Source organism: Lolium rigidum, chromosome 2 (assembly GCF_022539505.1).
Source record: "Lolium rigidum isolate FL_2022 chromosome 2, APGP_CSIRO_Lrig_0.1, whole genome shotgun sequence".
NCBI classification, from domain to species: Eukaryota; Viridiplantae; Streptophyta; class Magnoliopsida; order Poales; family Poaceae; genus Lolium; species Lolium rigidum.
In genome coordinates this window covers 71613897-71635326 of record NC_061509.1, presented here as the reverse complement: position 1 = coordinate 71635326, position 21430 = coordinate 71613897, and the positions used below count along the sequence as shown (strand labels likewise).

Below are 21430 nucleotides of genomic sequence, written 5' to 3'. Positions count from 1 at the left end.
CATTATTTGGTATCGTGTCTGTTATAATTCAAGGATCACAAAAGGTCGCTACATGAATCAACCATCGAAATAAAACTAAGAAATACGCGATATGTCTAATCAACATGTCACTCTAAATACAGGTCGCCAACTGAACTGGTTGAACAAATCCCGAGCAACCGTCTCCAAACGGCTGCACCCAATAGCCATATCCTGTCGCCGCTCCTCCGGCTGTAGCAAGGACCACGTACGGATCCAGTGTGTATTGAGGGGAATAACCTGCAAAAAATATATTTTGTTTGTTTTGTTAAACACATAGTCAAGTCATTCCTAGTGTTCCATATAGCCCATAGTAGTGCACAAGCTCCAACTTGGATTTGCATTTTTTTCATGTTTATCAACACTCAACAGCCAGTCACCGAAGAGATGTGTAATATTATTGGGAGATGTGATATTCAAAGCTATGTGTATTATGCGCCACATAATTTTAACCAGCGGGCAAGATATAAAAAGATGCTCTATTGTTTCCTCTTGATTACAAAAGCAACATTTCAAACTACCGTGCTAATTACGCCTCGCTAGATTATCTTTTGTTAGAATAACTTTGCGGTGAAGAAACCACATAAAAATTCTGATTTTTAGTGGTACTTTCAACTTCCAAATATCCTTATGCAAATATTGAGTGTTGTCATTCATGAGATCTAAATATAGTGATTTTACTGTAAAAACACCATTGCTTATCAACTTCCAAGTAAAATTATCTTCTTGATCATTTAACTGGATATGCATGAGCCACTCAACAAGGTGTAGCCACCGTCCCCATTTATATCCTGTAAGGCTTCTCCTAAACCGAATATTAAGGGGACGTTCATCAGAAAGGTACCAATGTTGCATTAACTATGTTAATGCCTGTGTCCCGGTCGTTAAATTTCTCGCCTCTCCGCACATGTAAACATAATGTGTGTAAACAATCACACATGGTGCATATGAGTTTTCGTTCTTTTTTAACAGCATCGCCTCTAGGCCTATGTCGGTAGGTTCTTTTTGAACGTCAACAGTGAAAGTGCATCTAGTTTTCTATAGTAGGTTCTTAATTTTCCATATCAGAGTTTGCAACTGTGTTCTCTACTTGTACGCTGTTTTAGGCGGGTGATTGTGGACTCTTTGACACCATTGCTTTGAATTGCCGTGAGCTCAATGGGTAACATTTCGTTAATTATCTTGGCAGTTATTTCTTAGGGTAGCAATATGTCAGTACCTGCTATTCTTCAGTTAGCAAGGTGTTGCGGTTTCAGTTAACCTATGGCCAGGATGGTGCCAGACAAGATCAATGGTTCACGGTGCTCACAGTTAATCTTGCCTTAATTATTGGATTAATTACTTATGTGCTTTCATTAAACACCAGGCGTGGCCAGATGTAATCATTATCATATCTTAATCGACAAGTTGTCTAAAGACATAATATACTTGTTATACCTATATTCACAATATATATCGGGCTAGAACCCTACGTTGAGCCCCAAATTAGAAGCAGAGTGATAAGGGGTTGCCCGATCTTCTCAGTAAGCACGGTGGTGGAGATGACTTGTATGACGTCGACGAAGTCTCTCGATCGATTCCTGTCGCCAATGCAATAGCTCTCAATCCTGCAAGATATTCGCAACTTCACACACTTGCGCACGTATCCGCCGCCGACGAAGCGGTAAATTGCAACCTTCTAATCCCCAATGGAACATCAGATCACACAAACTTTCAGTAGCAAAACACCAGATGGAGCGAATTGGTGTATAGATTCAATAGAGTTGCAAAGCAATCAACTATGAACTAGGGTTTATCTTAAACATGGTCTAAAGCTATTATGAGGGCGTCCTGGGCACTTATATAGGGGTTTAGAACGACCAGAAGTCGAAAAACAACAATAATAACCGACCCAGATCGGGATCTGGTCGAGACTAACTCGAACACGACCGACCTGGGGGCTGGTCGACCGGACCAGGGGCCGGATGGGCCGGTTGGAACCGGACCTGGCACCGGGCTAGAACCGGGCAGGGATGGCAGGGCTTCTGGACATGGCCTGGTTGGCACCGGCGTAGGACCCGGCGGGCGCCGGGCTCATCCGGCGTGGTGGCCGGTATGGCCGGGCGTGGGGCCGGACCGGCCGGTGTGGCGGCCGGTTGGACCGGGCGTGGCGCCGGCCTGGACCTTCTCTTCCTCCGTCGCGCATGCCTCCCTCTCCTCCCTTGCGCGTCCATGGAATGTCTTCATGTCTAGCTTCATATCCAGCTGCTCCTCTCCTCCTCGTGCGATGCTTGCTCCGTCTTCGTACCTGATCATACATAAGTACAATGACTTAGGCAGTATAAAGTTCTCATCGATCAAAGTACCATTTAAAAGTGAATTCACATGTTTTTTAAGTAGCTTCGCACGAACCCTTGTAAATGGGTCCAATCCTGACTTCATTGGACTTGAGCTTCACATCAGCTTCGTCTTCTTACAATGACGGAGGTAGTAATTTGGTAGAGATGTCATTATCACAGAGGCTTTTCTCCTGTCAGCAAAAATTGCTTCTTCTTTAATGTTGCAGGAAGATTGCCTTGGACTGGCTAGAGCCGTTGCAGCGCCTGGAGCCAAAAACCCTGCGGCACTATGGAAATAAGATGGCAATCACTGCAATTTCAGGATCTTACTCTCCCTTTCAATGCTAAGACTACTCACATCAACAGATCGTTCAATCATCTAGCTCACTCTTGTGCACAACAGGCAATGCAAGCCTCAAAAGCATTACCCATCTGCTCTTGTTCAAGCAAAACTCATAGCAATCTTGCATGTCCTATAGTTATAGCTGTGTAGCGACTGCAACTATCAGGCAATGTAATCCTTTCTATACAATGTCTATGAGTTGAATGAAATTAGGGTACTCAACGTCCTACCCTTATTCAAAAATAAATCACAACCCTTGTCCGATTTTCCCATTTTGTTCGCAATCATACTCGGATCAGAAGGTGTTACGTGAACTAGCGGAATGTCCATCAATTGCCAGGATCATACTTTTTTGTCGCACATGTAAACATAATACAATACACCATACATGCAAGGATATACGGTGGCCCACAAACTAGTTGAATGCCCATGATGTTTTTGCTCTTGGATGCATATGTTTCCTTTATTCTGAAATATATCTTTGATATGTTTTGAAACGTCAAAAAATTCAAAAGAAAAATTCATATACATCTTCGTATGCTTGGTGCGTGCGCATAAAGTCTTTCCATATAAAATCACGTGTCATTTGGGCCGTGAAAAAAGACAAAATTTGGTCATAAAAATAAGTTTGTTTGTGACAAATATTTTTTTCCTTAAATCGATCACAAAAATATCGACTTTTCGCGAGGCCATACTAACACATGTATTGTTAGGATGTACTTACAAAAAAAAATTGTTAATTTTTTTTAACAATTAAAAATATGTTTCTTTTATGGAAGCATACACACCCCAAATTAAATATCCGTTTTTTAAAGTCACAGTAGTTCCCTACATAGGTTTCTTGGTCCGTGTCGTGCTAGGAGGTCAGGTCCGAGTTGTTTACAAACCGTGTCGTAGTCTTGCAGGATGTGAGTTTTGTAATCTGAGTTGAGAAGAGAAATAATCAAATACAGTAAGTGAAAATAATATTGTCTTTAGAGCGGAGAGATGAACTTGTGAAAATCCAGCATCAAGTCATCAAATATTCTGAATGTCTACGAAGCCTCTTTTATAATGAGTCGCTGAAAGGTCAACTCGGAGTTTTGATGAATGGGCTTGAAACCATAGTTTTAAATAGCGGGCTATAGGATATAGCCGCGACCTCCAAAAAAGGCTATAGCCAGGCTATAGCCCGCGGGCTATAGCCACCTTTTAGCACGCGAATGCCTTTAGCCGCACCTTGCTCGAAAGGCTATAGCCGGGCTATAGCGGGGCTATAGCCGGCTATTTAAAACTATGCTTGAAACACAAGGCTTTTTCGACACTGGTAATGATTCTGTCAATTGGGAGAATAGGCTCTTTTCAGAACATGTAGATAAATTCAATAACCTAGTTTTTGCTAGGCATCGCCTCCCCAAACACTATGTGATCAGAGGAATTATTGATTATCGTTCAATCTCGATGTGCAAGGATTGCTCTTGGCAATCTGCTTTCGAAGCGGTTGTTGATGAAAAATGTGAGAGGTGGATTTATAGTTGTGAAGAGTTTTGGATGAAGACAAGCTATTATGAGCACCTCTACTATGATATTGTTAGACGAGCTCTGACACATGTCTTTTTATGAGATACGATGATAAGATATTGAGAAAAAAGAGAGGAGTGGCCTACTAATAGGACAGCTGATTTGTTCATCGTCCTCTCGCCTACGCTAATTGGCGTCCTTTCAAGATAACGACGACAGGTGAAACAGCCAAGGTACACCCAATTACTGGAGTGAATCTTCTGCCGTTGTCTTAAACACTTTCTAGCGAGTACATAATGCAGTGTCAAAGCTAACACAATGTGATGTGTCTTCCAGAAAATCTCCAATCAACACGACTAAAAGCTGGTGGGCTTGAAGGAGCAGCTCGACGTGTCCACGGTGGTGCTGGAGATCAATGAGTACAATGCCAGCGGCAACTACGTGGTCTCCAAGCTAGGGAACCACAGAGAGAACAAGAAGGCTAGCATGTTACAAACCTGCAACATTGACAGTGAAGAAAGTGATACAGACATATTTGAACTATGTGCCTTGAAGAATAAATTGAGTTTGGGTCAATGTTAAATAATATCTGACTCTAGAGAGAATGCAAAGGCCCTTTCATATGAGGGACGTTGCAGTCCGGGCACAGAAAAAAGATCCATAAATAGTCATGATACTAGTAGTACTTATTCCTTCCTATACACACAACAAAAATCATGAAAAAAAGTTGATCATATGTGCACTGTGAAAAAAACTAAGCGCATCATCTTTTCTTTACTCACCATGTTTATTTTGCACAAAACATATCAGATGTTTAACAAATTTTGTATCTGTACAGCATTGACTTGTCCCCAAACCCCGGATTATCGGTGAATTTTGGAAGGGCGCAGATGTTCAAGTTAGAAAGGCTTTATTTTATAGGGCACCCATCTTTAATTTTCCAGTGTTTCTTATTGATTCGAGTTCCTGAATAAACTACTTTCTGCACCACTTGGTTCAGACTGAGGGCACGTGGCTGTTAATAGAAACTTAGTGCGTGTTAGGTAGATATGATTTGGAACTTCTTGTAGAGCATCAGCTGTTGTTTCTGTCCAATGAACTGGGTCTATTCACCTAATCATGTGCAACAGTTCTTTTTTCAACATAATGATATTACATGCTGATGAATAACCGTTTGCTGAATCCAAATTGTCAGGTTAAATTGGTCATTGTACACAAGTAATGTGTCTACTGAATTTGGGAGTATGCGCGTAGGAAGTAGGATCTGCTGGAATTATGAGTTAAGACATTACGCGTTCAGCAAAGGGTTGATATCTCATAAAAGCAAAACATTTATGCTTCTCTTTACAACTTATTTTGGATTCAGGGGCGTGGGTATTACTTTGTGTACGTTAGGTAGATATAATTTGGAACACCTTGTAGTGCATCAGCTGTTGTTTCTGTCCAACGAACTGGGCCTGTTAACCTGTCATGCACAATACTTTTTTCTTTCCCAAGATAATTATATTGAATGCTGCTGAAGAGGTTAAGTTAGGAATTGTATACACAACTAATGTAGCTACAGTACCGAGTTTGGTAGTGTGTGTCTAGAAACTACTGGAACATTTAGTTATGGCATTCCATCTTCAGCAAAGAGTTGATATACAGTTTGTCATTTTTTTTTTTCATTTCGAAAAAAAGCTGTGTGAATACATATCTATGCTTCCATCCTATGTAATCACAGATATCTGTTGATCTCAGATCGCTCAACATGTAGATGTATTTCACAATGGTCTATGACGAAGCCGTTGGTGTGAAGCATGGGGGAAGTCGTGGAGCACATCCTGAAGGAGTGGAAGCCGCAGAAATGTGGGAGATCGTAAATACATCACACTGGAACAAGCTAACGTGTTCACTGAAGATGGATCTTATTGTAAAGTTGATGATAATTATCTGTAGTGGAGTATTCATGCACGGTAAAATTTAGATTCATTTAGAGGTTCGAGAGGCTAGGTAAGACTCTGCACATGTTTGCTGTTTACCACGATTCAAATTTTGTCGGTAAACTGCAGGTTATGTGCTATCTGAAGGAGTGAAGGAACACTTATGACTTCTGTATATGCCGCTTATATGATTCTGCCTGCAAGAAGCGACTGAAGCAACCATTTGGGGCTTCCTGCAACTGATATTATTTGCAAAACATGCAGATTTGATGAATTACTACTTAGAGTCAGGAGTATTTTGCATTAGCTCGGGCATTGTACTTCTATACTCTAAAGTTGAAATTGTGGTTTGGTTCACAAATTGTAGATATTTCTGTTTGACCATGTGAAAATTTACTTGCCACATGTTGTTTTTTCAAGACCAAGTTCAGTATATACCATCTAGTTTGTTGCAGGCATGTCCTCGGCCCCTCTCGTTTTTAGATGGAGCGGGGCTTAATTATCAAGAGAACACCTGTCTCACTGCATTTGGTTTCGAATTAAATTCATCATCATTTGTGTAGCAAAAAGTCAAATTCATCAAAGCAACGTAGTAAAATGGTTAGTTATTATTACTCCCTCCTTCACAGTTTATTAGGCGCGCGTATCCCTAGGTCGTTAATTTAACCTATATATTTTAAATTATATAATGTAAAAATTATATCATTAGAAAGTAGAACATCTAAAGTTTCTAATGATATAATTTTTATAACATATAACTAATGCCAACTTGATCAAATTTACGATCTAGGGGTACGCGCGTGCCTTATAAACTGTGTGAGAGAGAGTATTATTTTTTAAGAATTCCTGGCAATTTCAAAATTAATCAACAATTGTTACATGGTGCACCAAAGCTGGGCATATGGAATCTGGAACACGCAGACAGTGGGTTACTGATCACCAGTGCCGCTAATAGGCAGCTAGAATTACGAGCTAGAGACCTAGAGTGTCCAAAGATTATTATTTTTAGCATAAATCATCGCGCTCAAAGTCGTTGGAATGAAGTCAGCCAGTCTGGATTTCACCATTCTGGAGGCCCAGGCCCAGTAGCGAGTCCTAGTAACGCAGCCCACTCGCACTGTCGTGAACGCTCGCGCTCCCGGTCAGGTTCAGCTCCAGTTTTTAGTCCCACACTGCTCGCGCAGAGAGAGGGCGCTCGCCAGCAGCCCTATAAGAAGGCGGCCAGGCTGCAGCGAGAGAGGCACGCAGCTGCGTGGTGAGCACAAAGCGAACTATTCTTTCGCCTTTTACTAAAGAATACCGTGTGCACGCCACACTAAGCAGCATACGCTTATTTTTGAAGGGTTCCTTTCTCTACAGGAGGGGTCCCACAATTCAGTCTAACCAAACGTTATTTCGGTGCTCCTCTGGTCAGTAACCTGCTGAAGAGAAAATGAGCATCTGGCCTGCACATGTCTAGGCTGTCAAAATGGGAGAATTCTATTCAAGTATCATCAATGTGACAAAATTGCAGATGCGACCCACCCTACATAAGCTAATGTATCTGAATTAGTTGCCATGCTAGTACGATGATAGCCATCAAAGGGAGAAAAGCTGGGCATGTTCCTTTGTAAAAAGATAGCTGACTGGAACATTACTTCCCTGTGTCATCAACGAACCAGCCAAAGGGATCCTCGTACGATAAGATAGGCGAGTCGCTTTTCTCAACAATAATTCAGCAATGGAACAAGTAGCGACTTGTCTTTGTCAGGACTCGGATCAACAAGTTTATTGGCATGATCTACTTGACAGGCAGCGGTGCAGACCTGAACCTGACAGCAATCGATCGATCTGTACGAGGCGAGCCACGCGGACGGCATAGTCCAAGCTAAACCCGGAACGCCGGCCGGCGGCAATGACATGCCCACCTCCATCGGTGTTCCATCTCCTCTGTTGTTGCTGACGATGGAAGGAGGAACTCGAAGAAGATGGCATGGAAACTAAATCATTCAGCTGGTATCTGAGGCGCATCAGGGGGAGGAAGACGGAAGTAATCCAGCGCCGGGCGCCCGTCGAGGCCTTTGCCGTCGTAGTGGGAGAGGAACTCCGGCACGGTGACGCTCCGGTACAGCGCCCGGCACCGGAGGCACGTCCGCCCACGCCCGCCGCCGCTCACCCTCCTCCTCCTCGCCGCCGACGAGCACCTGGAGGCCGGGCATGTCGTAGTCCTGGAGGAGCACGGTGAGGAACGCCGGGTCGGAGTGCCGGCTGGTGCCGAGGGTGCGGCGCGGCTCGGGGCACGGCGGGTAGTAGTTGCCCACCACAACCACCCCGTCTGCGCACCCCATCTCCTCCAGCCGGCCCGGCGCCAGCCCGAGCGCCTCCGACAGCAGCTCCAGCACCGCCACGGCCAGCCTGCGCGCCGCGCCGGAGTACGCCGGCAGGATGCCGCGCACGGCGGGCGGGAGCTCGTCCTCCCCCGGCGGGTCCGGGAGCGCCTGGCAGAAGAGGGTGTCGCGCCAGTTGGCCGCCGGCGACTGGAACAGGTCGAAGTTGGAGTTGAACCGGAGCTTCTTGGCGAGGTCGCGGGTGTAGTACGGCGCCTTGGCCTCCGGCGGCGACTCGTGGAAGCGACGGACGGACGCGAGCGTCTCGGCGAGGAGGCCGGCTGGCACGCCGTGGTTCACCACCTGGAAGAAGCCCACCGTCTCCGCCGCCGCCTTCACCTGGGCCAGCACATCGGACCGGGGGGCAGAGAGGTCGATCACCGGGATGGTGACCGAGGAGGAAGAAGTGGGGAGGGAGTCTGGGGAGTGGTGGAAGATGGGCGGGACGGTGGTGACGCCGGCGTCGACGAGGCCCTTCACGCCAGCCTTGGTGTTGTCGAACGCCTGCAGAGCTTGGCGCCGGTCTGTAGTGTTGGTGGCGGCCATGCTGACTTCCGGCAGGCGAACTCTGATGGAATGGAGAGTGCTGCGAGAGTTGGTATGTTGATAACTTGCTTTGATGGGGTGGTCGGCGCTGTGGTGTCGTGTATACACGCACGCAGCACACTAGGGTGGCCCGTTCCTAGCACGCGGAGCACGTTTAGTACAACTACTCCTTCCGTTCCACGCACGAAAATTGTCTAGGAGCATCTTCAGTGGCGTCGCTCGAACCGTTCCCCAAACGACGCCGAATCGAGTGTTCGGGGACGAGTTGTTTGGGGGACGTTGCTCCTCAGTCGCGTCCCCAATGAAAAATTCAAATAGTTTACATTTAAAAGAGATCGTTCCGTCGAAGTCATCGCGATCAGAGTATCGGCGATCAAAGTACTGGGCGCGCGATCATATTACATGTCGACGAAAGAATTAGAAGAAGGGGTTGGGGTAGGGCGACGCCGACGCCGACGGCGCATCCTGAGTCGACGTAGGCCTGTCGATCACGATGAACTCGTCGTGATCTGACCGGTGTGCATGTTCCGTCGCCGACGTCGAGGCAGAGGCCGATGCAGGTGTAGTAGCAGATGTTGTCGCAGACGCGTCTGTCGGCTCTTGCTTCGGGGTTAGGGCCGCTGCCGCTGCCTGGGCCGCTGCCTCGGCCGCCGCTATTTTGGCTTCGATGACGTCGAGGATCTGGCCTTTGAAGAAGTTGTGCGCCGCCCGCGTCCGGAGAGATATTCCTTCTGCCGGGACATGTCGTCCCTGCGTTTCTTCAGCTCCATCTTCTCATCTTGCCTCTTGAGCATCGCCACCCACCTTTCCTCGGTCTTTTTCTCGCGGGAGAGCAAGGTCGAGGAGACCTTGACGAGGCACTGCGTGAGCGACGCCTGCGTCTTCTCGGAGGACGCAGCGTCGGCCAAAGCGGCCTTGGCAGCTTTGTTGCCGATAGGGCGCCCTGCCGATGTTGCCAGCGGTGCATCCAGATCAATGACGTCTTTCCCCTTCGACAACAAAATGCGCGTAAACTTCCATTTGGGGTTCTTCTTGAGCTTGCTATAGCAATGCATCAATGCGAACGATTTATGCCCATCCGAGTTCTTCCAGTACAAATTCATGGCCTTGTCAAACTAACCAAAGGAAGCGCAAGCATTTCATCGAACACAATGTAGGCGCTACAGATTAAGTAAGAAAGAGTCGTACCAGTTGGCTGATGTCGGCGCCGCTGTCGCCTCTGGTCTCTAAATCGTGATGGTACCCATGGAACATGTTCACCGACGCCTGGATGATGGCCCATCGCGTCGACATTGCTTTTTGGTCCTCTTCATTGTCACTTTGTTGTAGTCGCTGTTGATGAGCTTGCGCTCATCGAACTCGGCCTTGATCCTCGCCCAATACTTCCCGTATTTTTTGTTGGCGCCGATGATGGAGTCATGGCTCACCGTCGCCCACGACTTGCACAGACATAGATCATCCAGAACCGTCCACTTGGGGCCTCGTGTGCCCTTCTTCTCGTGCGCCGCCCGCGTCCGGAGAGATATTCCTTCTGTCGACGCTCTCAGCAGGGACATGTCGTCCTCGGAGCGTCCCCTTGTAGCGGGGACGGCTCGAGGCACCAGACACCGTATCGGATCGCGTCGGACAAAAAACTGGTTTGGGGGACGCGGTTGGGAAGGTTTTTTTTGTCAGACATGCCCCAAATCTCTTTGGGAAACACGACTGGAGATGCTCTAAACCTTTATCCGCATTAGAATGTATCTAGACACTAAATAATATTTAAATACATTTAAATTGAGGCACGCCTAGAGTTCAGCTGACTGAGATGAGATCTATTAAATCTCAGTCACGCTGATCTGCATGTATATATTTTTGTGTTTCGGCCATGAGCTATGTCCAGCCCACGAATAAGTATCCCATTATAGCGGTGACAGCCCACACGTAAACATGTTTCAATTTCTTGTAGGTTCGCGTTGTTACTGTAGATTAAGAAAATAGACAACAGACAGCACACCGTGTAAGTACTATTTTTTCGGTTACATGCCATGTGTGGCAACAGTTGCATACCTTGTGTAATTATCATTCAGTTGCACACTACATGTAAACGAGTGTTATTTTGCACCCGAAGTGTTATCTCGACTTAGTTGGGTAGTGCGAAGTGAAAAGATCTCACACGAAAATAGATAAAATTTCAGTTACAACCCAAAATACTTAGTTATAATCCAAATGTAACTCAGAAAATCTTAGTTACAACTCATGTGCAACTTAAAAATATCTCAGTTGCAACACATGTGTAACCGTTGAAATCTCAATTGCAATATATGTGCAACTAGAAAATTCTAAGCTGTAACCTATGTGTAACTAAAAAAATCTTAGATAATATCAGTTAAAACCGGTATGCAACTGAGATAATCCAAGTTATAACACGTGCGCAATTGGAAAAATCCAAGTTGCAACCCACATGTAACTAGAAAATTGCAGTTGCAATCCATGCGTAAGTACAAAAATCTCAGTTGCAACCTGCGTGTAATTGGAAAAAAATCTAGTTGCAATCCACGCGTAAATAGAAAAAAATCCTAGTTGTAACCCGCGCGCAACTCGCATAATCTAAATTATAACCCGACGCGCAACTAGAATAGTTTCAGTTGCAATCCACACATAACTGGAATATTTTCGACCAGCGCCCAAGTAGAAAAGAAAATCCATGCTGCAACCTGCGCATAATTGGAATAATCAGTTCCAACCAGCTCACAGCTGGACAAATCTGAATTGCAACTGGAAAATTTCAGTTGCAAAAAAAATCTTATTTGCAATCTTTGTGAAACTGGCAAATTCTAACTTCAACCCATCTATCTCTAGATCAGCATGAGTCATAACGTAATCTAACGGTGAGGGACATATATATAACCCAAGCGCAACTAAAAAATGTATGCTATCACTTATGTGCTTTCAGTAGTAATACAAGTGTGCATTTCTATGAGAGGCACATCACATGTAATTATAGCCTTAGTTACACACATTTTTCTTACATAAATCAACAATGGAGCACAGAAAAAAGCAACAAATCATATCAAACAAAAGGGCCACACACCACATATTCAAAGGCATGGGAAGCATCAAAGCCTAGCAGCCCACAACGAAGCGGCCAGCGCCAACAGCCCAGCACGCACGTTCGCGGAAGAAGGAATGCGTGCTAACACAAACCGAAAGTTTACACGAATCTTGGCACAAATAAATCTAACGGTTAAAATAGGTGACTTTGATTTATTAAATCTCGGGCAACTTAGAATTAGCAATTTCATTTAAATTTTAATAAATCTCATACAAGTTTCATGGCGAGTCATTCTCTCCCCGACCTTATCCTCTCCCGTCTAGCCTTGAGAGTCGCTCGTGAGCAGCCGGGCCAAGCCAGATCCTTCCGCGATGGCGTAGCCAGCTGGAGATGGCGGAAGGGAGGTGCCATAAGGTCCCATGTATATAGTAGTAGTAGGGTTGTGTTTCTACTATGTAGTTTCGGCTTCATGCTGGTGTTTAGGAGTGGAGTACTGGAGCTCTTGGGCCCTGATCCAGTGCGCCTCGGTTGTTCTTCCTTCTCCCATGGAGCTCCATCGGTGGGAACCGGAGATGAGGAAGGAGTTCATGGCCAACATCTCCTTAAATAAGGTCTGCCGTGCTACTTGTCTGCCTCTCCCTTGCAGCTTGGTTTTGCTCTTCTCCCATACCAACGTGGTGTTGGCGTGGGTAGGAGTCAAGATAGAGCTTGGGGGCGGCCTCGATGGCGGCGGGGAAGTGTTGATGTTGTTGTTTCATGGAGAACAATCTCGGTCGCCCAAGATCGGTTCTTGATCCTAATGGCCAGAAGGTGGCCAAATCAACGCCGATGATGTCGTTTGGTGTTGGTTCAACACTTCAACCTCTAGGTGGAGGGATCTCGAAGGACAAGCGGTGGAGTCTCTCTTCTTCCCGGTTCCAAGCGGTTTTGTCCCCGACACCGATGAGGAAGGCCATGGACGCGGTCCTCTGTGCTCATCCGGTGAAGAAGGACCCGATTGCTTTTCTCAGAATATGTTTAGGGTCTTCTTTACAATAGTTTGGGGCTGGTCTCTACAATGTTTATTTCTTGAGGTCCCTGATGTAATCTGTAAATTCACCGTGGTTATATAAAGCAGCTTCCATGCCCGGAAGGGCCTTTGCCTAAAAAAACTTAGTGGTTAATCAAGTTCCATACCATTGGGTTTGCTTTGATATTCGTACACTTATGAGTTTCCTACTAGATTTTAACCAAGATTCTTTGATTGCAACTTAGATTTTTAAGTTATAAATGGGGCTGGAATTGGAAAAAATGTCTTGGTTGAAATATGTTGCAACATGACTTATGAGTTGTGTACTAGATTTCAACCGAGATTTTTCAGTTGCAACTTAGGTATTTAAGTTATAAATAGGGCTGCAATTGGAAAAAAAATGTCTGGGTTGAAATATGTTGCTATATGACTTATGAGTTTCCTACTAGATTTGCTTAGTGCTAGACATAAGTTGCAACATGAGTTCCAACTGAACATCGCCTAACTAAAATCTAAGTTAATCTTCATGATAATTAGTCACACTCTTTCTTAAATCATCTGAAATTTGCCAATTTTGTCCTAGCTTTGATGTTTCTAAAAAATAAACCAACACCAATATTCAAGTTAAAAATAGGATAAACCAAAATATGAGAATATATTCTAAAGACTACAATCACACTACAATGAGGGATTATTTGATTCCTGAGATTTATAAAAGATTTGTATAGGACTGAGATCCTATGAAAAAAAGGTCTTACATAATCTGTTTGATTTATAAGATCATATCTCAAAATCGTGTAGAGTAAAGTTCAAAGAAAATACGCCAGGTTAATTCATTCACCACAATGAAAGAGAATTACTTTTTTTATAGGATCCACTTAGACAGTACTACGGGTTTTCTATTCATATATTTTTCCTATCCCATAAACCAAATGAACCCTTCATATATTAGGCTAGTCCGAGATTTACAAATACACCTTTGATGAGTACCCAACATTATTATTTTTTTCTTTTTCGTGTACCTTACTTCTTCACGGACAAGTGTACTTCTAACTCTTTTCCCAAGTTGAACTTTCAAAAAAATGGTTCGTGTTGTACCCTCCTTTTATTATATTCCCTCTGTTCCTTTCTATAGTGCCTATTGTTTTTTGGCACGGAAATTAGCGCGAGCCATTTTTTCACACAAACCCCCCTAGCGATATCACAGACAAATTAGGAAACTGAAAACAGATCTTAGAAATACATGACCAGATCGGTTTCCAGATTTTCTGGACTTCACCTGATCGGTGGAAGGGGTTTGTTTGCAAAAAAAACATAGCTTTTCTCTTATATTCTGAAACAAATGCGAAAAAACAATAGACATTATAGAAAGGAACGGAGGGAGTATATAAAATTACACCGTAGGGGATTCCCCTACGGTAAAGGTTTCAAAAAAAAAACTTTAAAAAAATTGACATACTTTATATATAGAAAGTTTGACCATCTTTTCTCGGTACTAATGGTGAAACCTAGCTATCATGAGATTGTCATGGAGAAAGTATATCGGCTCGAAGATATTATTTCAAGTGGTTTGGAAACCTGGAGATTCACACTTCTGGGCTGGTCTTATGGCGAAAAAAATGTCTTTTTTCGTCATGGTACTTTCTCGATCAAGAATGGAGCACATATACGGTTCTGGGAAGATGCTTGGTTAGACAATGCACTCTTAAATGAACAGTATCCTGCTTTGTATAGGATTGTTCGTCGCCAAGGTGAAATCATTGCCACAGTAATGGCTACCTCACCTCCGAATGTGACATTCAGATGGGTTTTACTTGGAGAAAGGCTTGTGTCATGGAATACCCTAATTCACCGGCTCAGAGATATTCAACTATCGCCTGCACCAGATGAATTTAGATAGAATCTTCATGTAGATGGTACTTTTTCTGTAAAATCATTATACAATGCGATCCTTCATTCTGATATACCAGTTGATAACAATAAAAAGATTTGGAAGATGAAGATACCATTAAAACTATTTTTTTTAGATGGTATCTTCGTCGAGGGGTTATTCTTACCAAAGACAATCTTGTTAAGCGGGATTGGCACGGAAGTACACGGTGTGTTTTTTGTCATCAGAATGAAACCATTAAACACCTATTCTTCCAGTGCCAGTTTGCGAGATCTATATGGTCAGTCATCCAAGTAGCGTCTAGCCTGTATCCTCCGACTAGTGTCGCCAATGTCTTTGACAATTGGCTTCATGGTATCGATTCAAGGTTTAAGTTGCTTCTTAGGGTGAGGGCGCTAGCAGTTATCTGGGCGTTGTGGCTATGTAGAAATGACAAAAAATTTAATGATAAAAGTTGTTCTTTGTTGCAGGTCATCTACAGATGTATAGGTACTCTCCGTTTGTGGTTACCTCTTCAGCGAGTGGAGAACCGAGACCTATTTACGGAGGTCTGTACACGGTTGAAGGCTACGGCCATGATACTTTTTTTCTACATTGGTGGCAGCATAGTCTACGGATAGAAGCCCCACCCATACCTTAGGTTTATGATTCATCGCTTCGATATGTATCTCGCCTAGTTTTATTTCATTTTGCACTTGAGACACTTAAACGGCTGTGTGCATCCTGGTTATGCAGAGGCTGAATGTAATTGTTTTTTCAAAGTAATAAAGCATTCTTTATCAAAAAAATAAGATTGACACGGTCAATTGGCGGAGTCAGTAGACAATAGAGCTCGACACACACCTGAAAGTTGCGGTGAAAATGGCAGAGATGGGTAAGTGTGACATAGGGCAACGTGTCGCGATCAACAGTGGCTGTTGGCCGAGGCTGAGCCCCGAAGTGCTCCCCAAACTCAAACGGACAATAGTAACCTGACGACCGGAAATTCAAAATGGAACCCGGGTCCAGATGCTCCCTATAGTTTGGACCAATCAGTTCCTGCCAGATTGGTGTTGGTAGGTGTATTTCGTGTAGTATTTTTTTGCTGTAGCCAGAATTAGAAACAGTGTGATGACTCACGGTGCAAGCGGGAGTGGGCCTTCCGCGGCGCCGCAAATTTGGGCCCATTTAGGTACACACGCGAGCATCCACGGAACAAGGAGAAAAAAAAGCGGCGTACGTGGGCCGGCCCGCGGTTGCCGCGTCGCGCCGCTTCACAGCGACTAACTTTCCCCTTTCACCGATCGACCAGTCCAAGACGTCAAGACGAGACCTTCTTCGGCTCCGTGGCTCCGCCACCGGAGCGCCGCCAGCTGCCATGGCCGCCCTTCCTCCTCCAGCTCCGTGTCCGGGGGACTCTCCCTCCACTCCTTTACCACCTCCAGTTCTCCACTCCTCTACTTCTTTACCAATGGTGGGAAGCCAAGAGATCCAGCGGCGGCAAGGGTTTGTTCCAGCGGCGGCTGGCACGGACGGCTTGGGGAGGGTGGGCAGCCAAGAGATCCAGCGACGGCAAGGGTTTGTTTCAGCGGCGGCTGGCACGGACGGCTTGGGGAGGGTGGGCAGCCATGGCGGCGCACCACAACCTGTCACAGACAACGGAAGCGAACCACATCCTGGTACAGATGGCGAAGGGGGAAAACAACCGCAGTGCAAGAACAAGAATGGAAATCGTCGTAAGAAGCTCACCGAGAGCACCCCCGCCCTCACCATCATCAAGGTAGCTATCTTGGTTACCCTCTGTTGCCATGGAATTAGTTGTATACTTGCCTGCAGAATTAGTTGTTTGGCAATGATAAGATTTCTGAGATCATTTGTGTGGCTGTGGTGATTGTTTCATTTGGTAAAAGAGCGAATTGTTGAGCGAGAGAAAATACTTTGAGGCGTATGTATGCCAATGACTTGTACTATGAGTTTAGAACCCTGGGATTTCTTGGCACTTTGTATCACTGTATGCATCCATCAGTTAACTGTGTCAAAGCTATTGCCCTGTATTTTGGGCTGCGATAATACATATACTGGTATTAGGTGACATACTGTATTTCAGATAATTCTGTTTCTGTTCTGGTTCAAGAGCACATGCTATTATTTCTGTTTTCAGAGGTTATGGCACGCTATTGCTGAATTCTTGAATCTGCAAGGGTAAATAGCAATGTATACAAATTGATAGGCTATGTATGGCACTGTATTTCTTTATTGTCGGTTGTTTTTCTACTTGAGAACTTGGGGTGAATAAGGTAGTGCAAGATACCAATTTTCTAATTAAGTAGCTTGCTGAGTCCATTAACCTCCAGTCCTCCAAAGCCCATATTCAACCATGCATAGCATACACAGGTTATACATTTGTTAAATGAACAGCTTGAAAGGTTAAAATGCTGAATTTCCAAGTTATGTAGCACATGAAACTGAAATCTTCTATTCTTGATGTTCATTTTTCTGGTGGCAGTGTCTAATTAAAGCTTCCTACTTTGCTGGTGTGTGATGTTCATGGTGTGTCCCTCAATCACAATGAAACAAGATGAATGGTATCGTCGGCAGTTTGAGCACCTAATCCAAGGAAATTTCAGCATCCCCAATTAGTTCCGAGTCAGATGTTTCAGCTTCCCCAATTTCAGCTTCCTACTTATATGGATGTGCTTGGCAGCTCCTGTCATATCGACACTCATGTTGATGCAACCTGCCTTCTTTCCTGACATGAATTTGAATTTAGTTGAAAATGAATGGCTTGATGAATATATATTTAGTTAACTAAATGTGCTTTTTCTGTGATTTGTAACCTGTGGTGTTCATGGATCCTATACTGTTGAGCTATTTTGTTGATTATTAAGCTGGTTGGACTTTGTTTATCTTGGATGATATATATTTTTGAGTGCATGCTTGTATGATTGTGCAATATGAACTGATGCATTTTAAAAATATCTAGCCTCTTTTAAAAATAATAATGAAAACGTACGATTACTTTTGTCTGATCCGATCAGTGACAGTGTATGATGACTAATCCACTGATGTTCCACACTTTACTCCAAAGCATTGCTGTCTCGATCAGCACTATCGTACAAAATTAGGACGAAGAACGTGCTTATGCATAGCGGCACCCATGTCTGAATTGTCTTATATTTAACGTAATTCTCGTAGTTTGCTTATGTACTTGTGCTGGGCTGCAGCGACAGAAGGATTAGTGCGAACTCATACGAACGAATGAACGAACGGCCAATGCGCCGCGCGAGGCGGCGCGCGGCCAAGCACGGCCAAGCTACATACGCGGCGCGCGCGGCGCCGCAAAAACGCGCAACTCATACGCGGCTCATACGCGGTATACCGCGCAACAGGTGCGGCAAATGCGGCGCGGCTGCGGGCTCCTGCGGAGCGTCCCGCTTGCACCCTGAGTGATGACCCACCACCTGTCCGCATTTATGGCCTCTTTTCCCGTTTCGACATGCGCGGTACAAACGGAGAGGGACATCCTGGACCGATCGCTGGACTGAACCGCAATTTCCTCATGAATCTGCCATCCCATGATGAGTGCATCGTGGCTTCAATGCTTCTCAACAACTATCCCCGAGGCAGTCAACACCCAAACTCGGGCACTGCACGAAGGAGTTTGGCGAGCACGGCCGAGCCAAGGTATCGGACTCCATGTGCAGCGGCACCTCCGTAATGCCATCACCTGCTATTCTGCTAAGGTTCTAGTGGCCGAGCCGCCCGTCGCCGATCGTCGCGACGCGGAAGATCACCTCGCGAAACCCAGCGTGGTCGCGCACGACGCCACGGTGGAACAAGAGCGGCGACACTCCCATATCCTCCCTCTGTTCTCTGCAACGCGCCAGGGAGACTGCGGCGGATGGCCGCCCGCGGCCTACGTCCTCACGAAGTGCACGTAGCTGGAGTCGTCGGCGGCGGCGTGGTGCCAACTTGCTCAACGAAAACTCTATCGTGGTCGCTGTGTCTGCACGTACAGCGGGGGCAGCTGCGGCTAGAGATTCATGATGTCACGTGAATTGTCGCCGGCGAGGTTGCCGAACTCGTCATCGCTCGTTAGCCAAAACTGAGGTGCATTTAAAGCCGTGCATGACTATGTCAGGATGGCAGTTTGATTTCTTCTTTGATAGTTTGAAGAGCCTGAGATCCTCGCTGGCGGCCGAGCTATTCTCTCGTACAGACGTTGACGGACCTATCGCCTTCTGCCCACCAAATTTGCTCCTCACGCGGTGCTAGATTCGCTGAACAACAAAGATGCGACCGGAGGCACTGTTCGTCGGGGGAGAACGGAGAAGTGTGGCAGTCTCGTCGAAGACACACGCCGCTAGGTGTCTCAAACTCCAAGGTCTTGTACGATGGTCCAAGAAGCAGCGTAAACATGTACCGCGGGTCCAGGCCCTACACGCTAGATGTCGCCGTCTTCTACCATGGTTCACCGTCGCACTCGCACGTTACATTGGTGGGGCCCTGCAGCAGAACGTATGCCATACAACGCCTGTATTCTCTATTTACTGCTGTTCGCGCACCAACTTTTTCAGACTGGAACTGCAATCTTAGCGCAGCAACTACTGGTCCAGATATCAGGAGTATCTGCACCTGAGTGCCAAAACGCTGCCCCCACCCCTGACGACCATTTTCGTATCTGCGGCTTTGATGCGGGTAACCATTTTTAGCTCCAAAATGCGTCGGGAATAGAGTCCAGACATAGAGAGTGATGGAGTCTGTACTACGTAAATGCTGCTGGTGGGTGGTCAGCAATCATGGATTCATGGATACTAGATTTAGATGTGCGCCTTGGCGCACGATCCCGTGAAATCCGCGTTGATTTGCAATCTGTATAACAACGATGAAAATCAGGTGAGAAAATGATAATAGGTGTTTTAGGTTTTAGAAAACAAACCAATAGGATGCAATAAGGATAAAACACACAAAATCACAAACAAAGTAGCAAACCCTTTTATACACCTTTCGCAGTGGTACTATATTATGCGTGTATAAGGATTGATGATAAATCACCATCCAATAAGTAGACCTATAAAATGTATGAAAATATATTAAAGGCAGTAGTAATATAATTTTAGAGAAAAACACATTGCTTCTCCATATGTAAGGTTCTGCAACTCTGCATACATGAGAAACTTAGGATACTTCCTTCACTCATATATACATTGTGGCTACAGGTTAGAGAAAGTACATAGAGTAGACTTTAAGCAATGAAGCATCCTTTATACCTTGCCTTCTCCATCTCCCACATCATACACAGTAGCCTATACAATGGATAAAAAAAGAAAATTCAGGACAACTGTTATGCAGAGGTAGGAGAATCAAGAAAATTACAGAGGAGAAAACATCAAAGGCTTGGTTCATTTCAGGCCACGATCTACGTGAATGTTATTTTGTGAAAATGGCAAACTATTTAGTATGTTAATGAAGAATCACAGTTCAAAGCGTACAAATACACATAGGGATGGAACAGTCATAGCTTATCCTAGTACAAATTTTGGAAAAATCAAGGTAGGGGAAAACCAATGTTTTCACACATCATGCTGTATGGGAGTAATTGGTTATTTTCTCACACAAGCAGGCTACCATACCTTTCTCATAAACAATTTCACACCCATATTATACCACCAAAAGCTCAGTTTAATTAGTGTTTTGCAAAAAAATCTACAGTATCACACAAAGCATCAAATTGAATGTCTACAGGCTGTAAATTTCAAATATGGCGCTGCCTACATAATCTTCTGTTATTAACAATTGTCCAGATCGAAATAAGACAAGTGAAATTGAGTGTGGGGTCTTTCATCTTCATTACCCGGATCTCAAAGCGAATCAACGGTGGCTGAAACACACACACCATAGCAAATAAAAAAATTGAAGAGCAAGATACACAAGAATACATTTCTAGCAGAGAAATCAAATCGTGTTTTTATTTTTTAACAATATGTTTTACTTATTAGGTTAGCATATCAGTAACGTTAGTATAAGGGCATATGCATAACATCCTAGTCTATGCAACAAACAAATCATCAATATACAGAAATATTGGAGAAAAATAACAGATATTAAAGCAAAAAAGAACGACTACTTGTAGCAAGATGAGCATTGCATTCGGAAGTGTAGATAACAATAAGGATCAACAATACTCTTGCGGTAAAAATGAAAAGGCCAGTACCAATATTAGTCAATTTTCCGGAAGTAGGACACACTGTTAAGTGTTAACAAATCTGAACTAAATTTGAATTGAAGATATTAACAATTTCTAAGCGACAACCAGATCAAAATATTTTGAATATTTGTCTTATCGATACAAACAGCATGGTTTGAAATAAAATAAAAGGGTTGTGACAAGGATAAGACAGCTGAGATAAAATTATAATAAAAGAGCATGAGATCCAAGGAAATAATAAATTAATAGTCACGTAGGCAATTTAGGTAAATCACAACAACAATTTTCTTTGTAAA

At 44.5% G+C, this 21430-nt stretch overlaps 1 non-coding gene and 1 pseudogene across 1 annotated transcript; one reads left to right on the top strand and one right to left on the bottom strand.

The window, feature by feature from the left end:
- The first annotated feature begins 7347 nt into the window (after positions 1-7347).
- Positions 7348-7467, top strand: LOC124693671. Its single transcript, XR_007000140.1, has one exon. It is a non-coding gene; the product is annotated as a U5 spliceosomal RNA (small nuclear RNA).
- A 618-nt stretch (positions 7468-8085) lies between these two features.
- LOC124689869 lies at positions 8086-9013 on the bottom strand (annotated as a pseudogene).
- Between the last annotated feature and the right edge of the window lie 12417 nt (positions 9014-21430).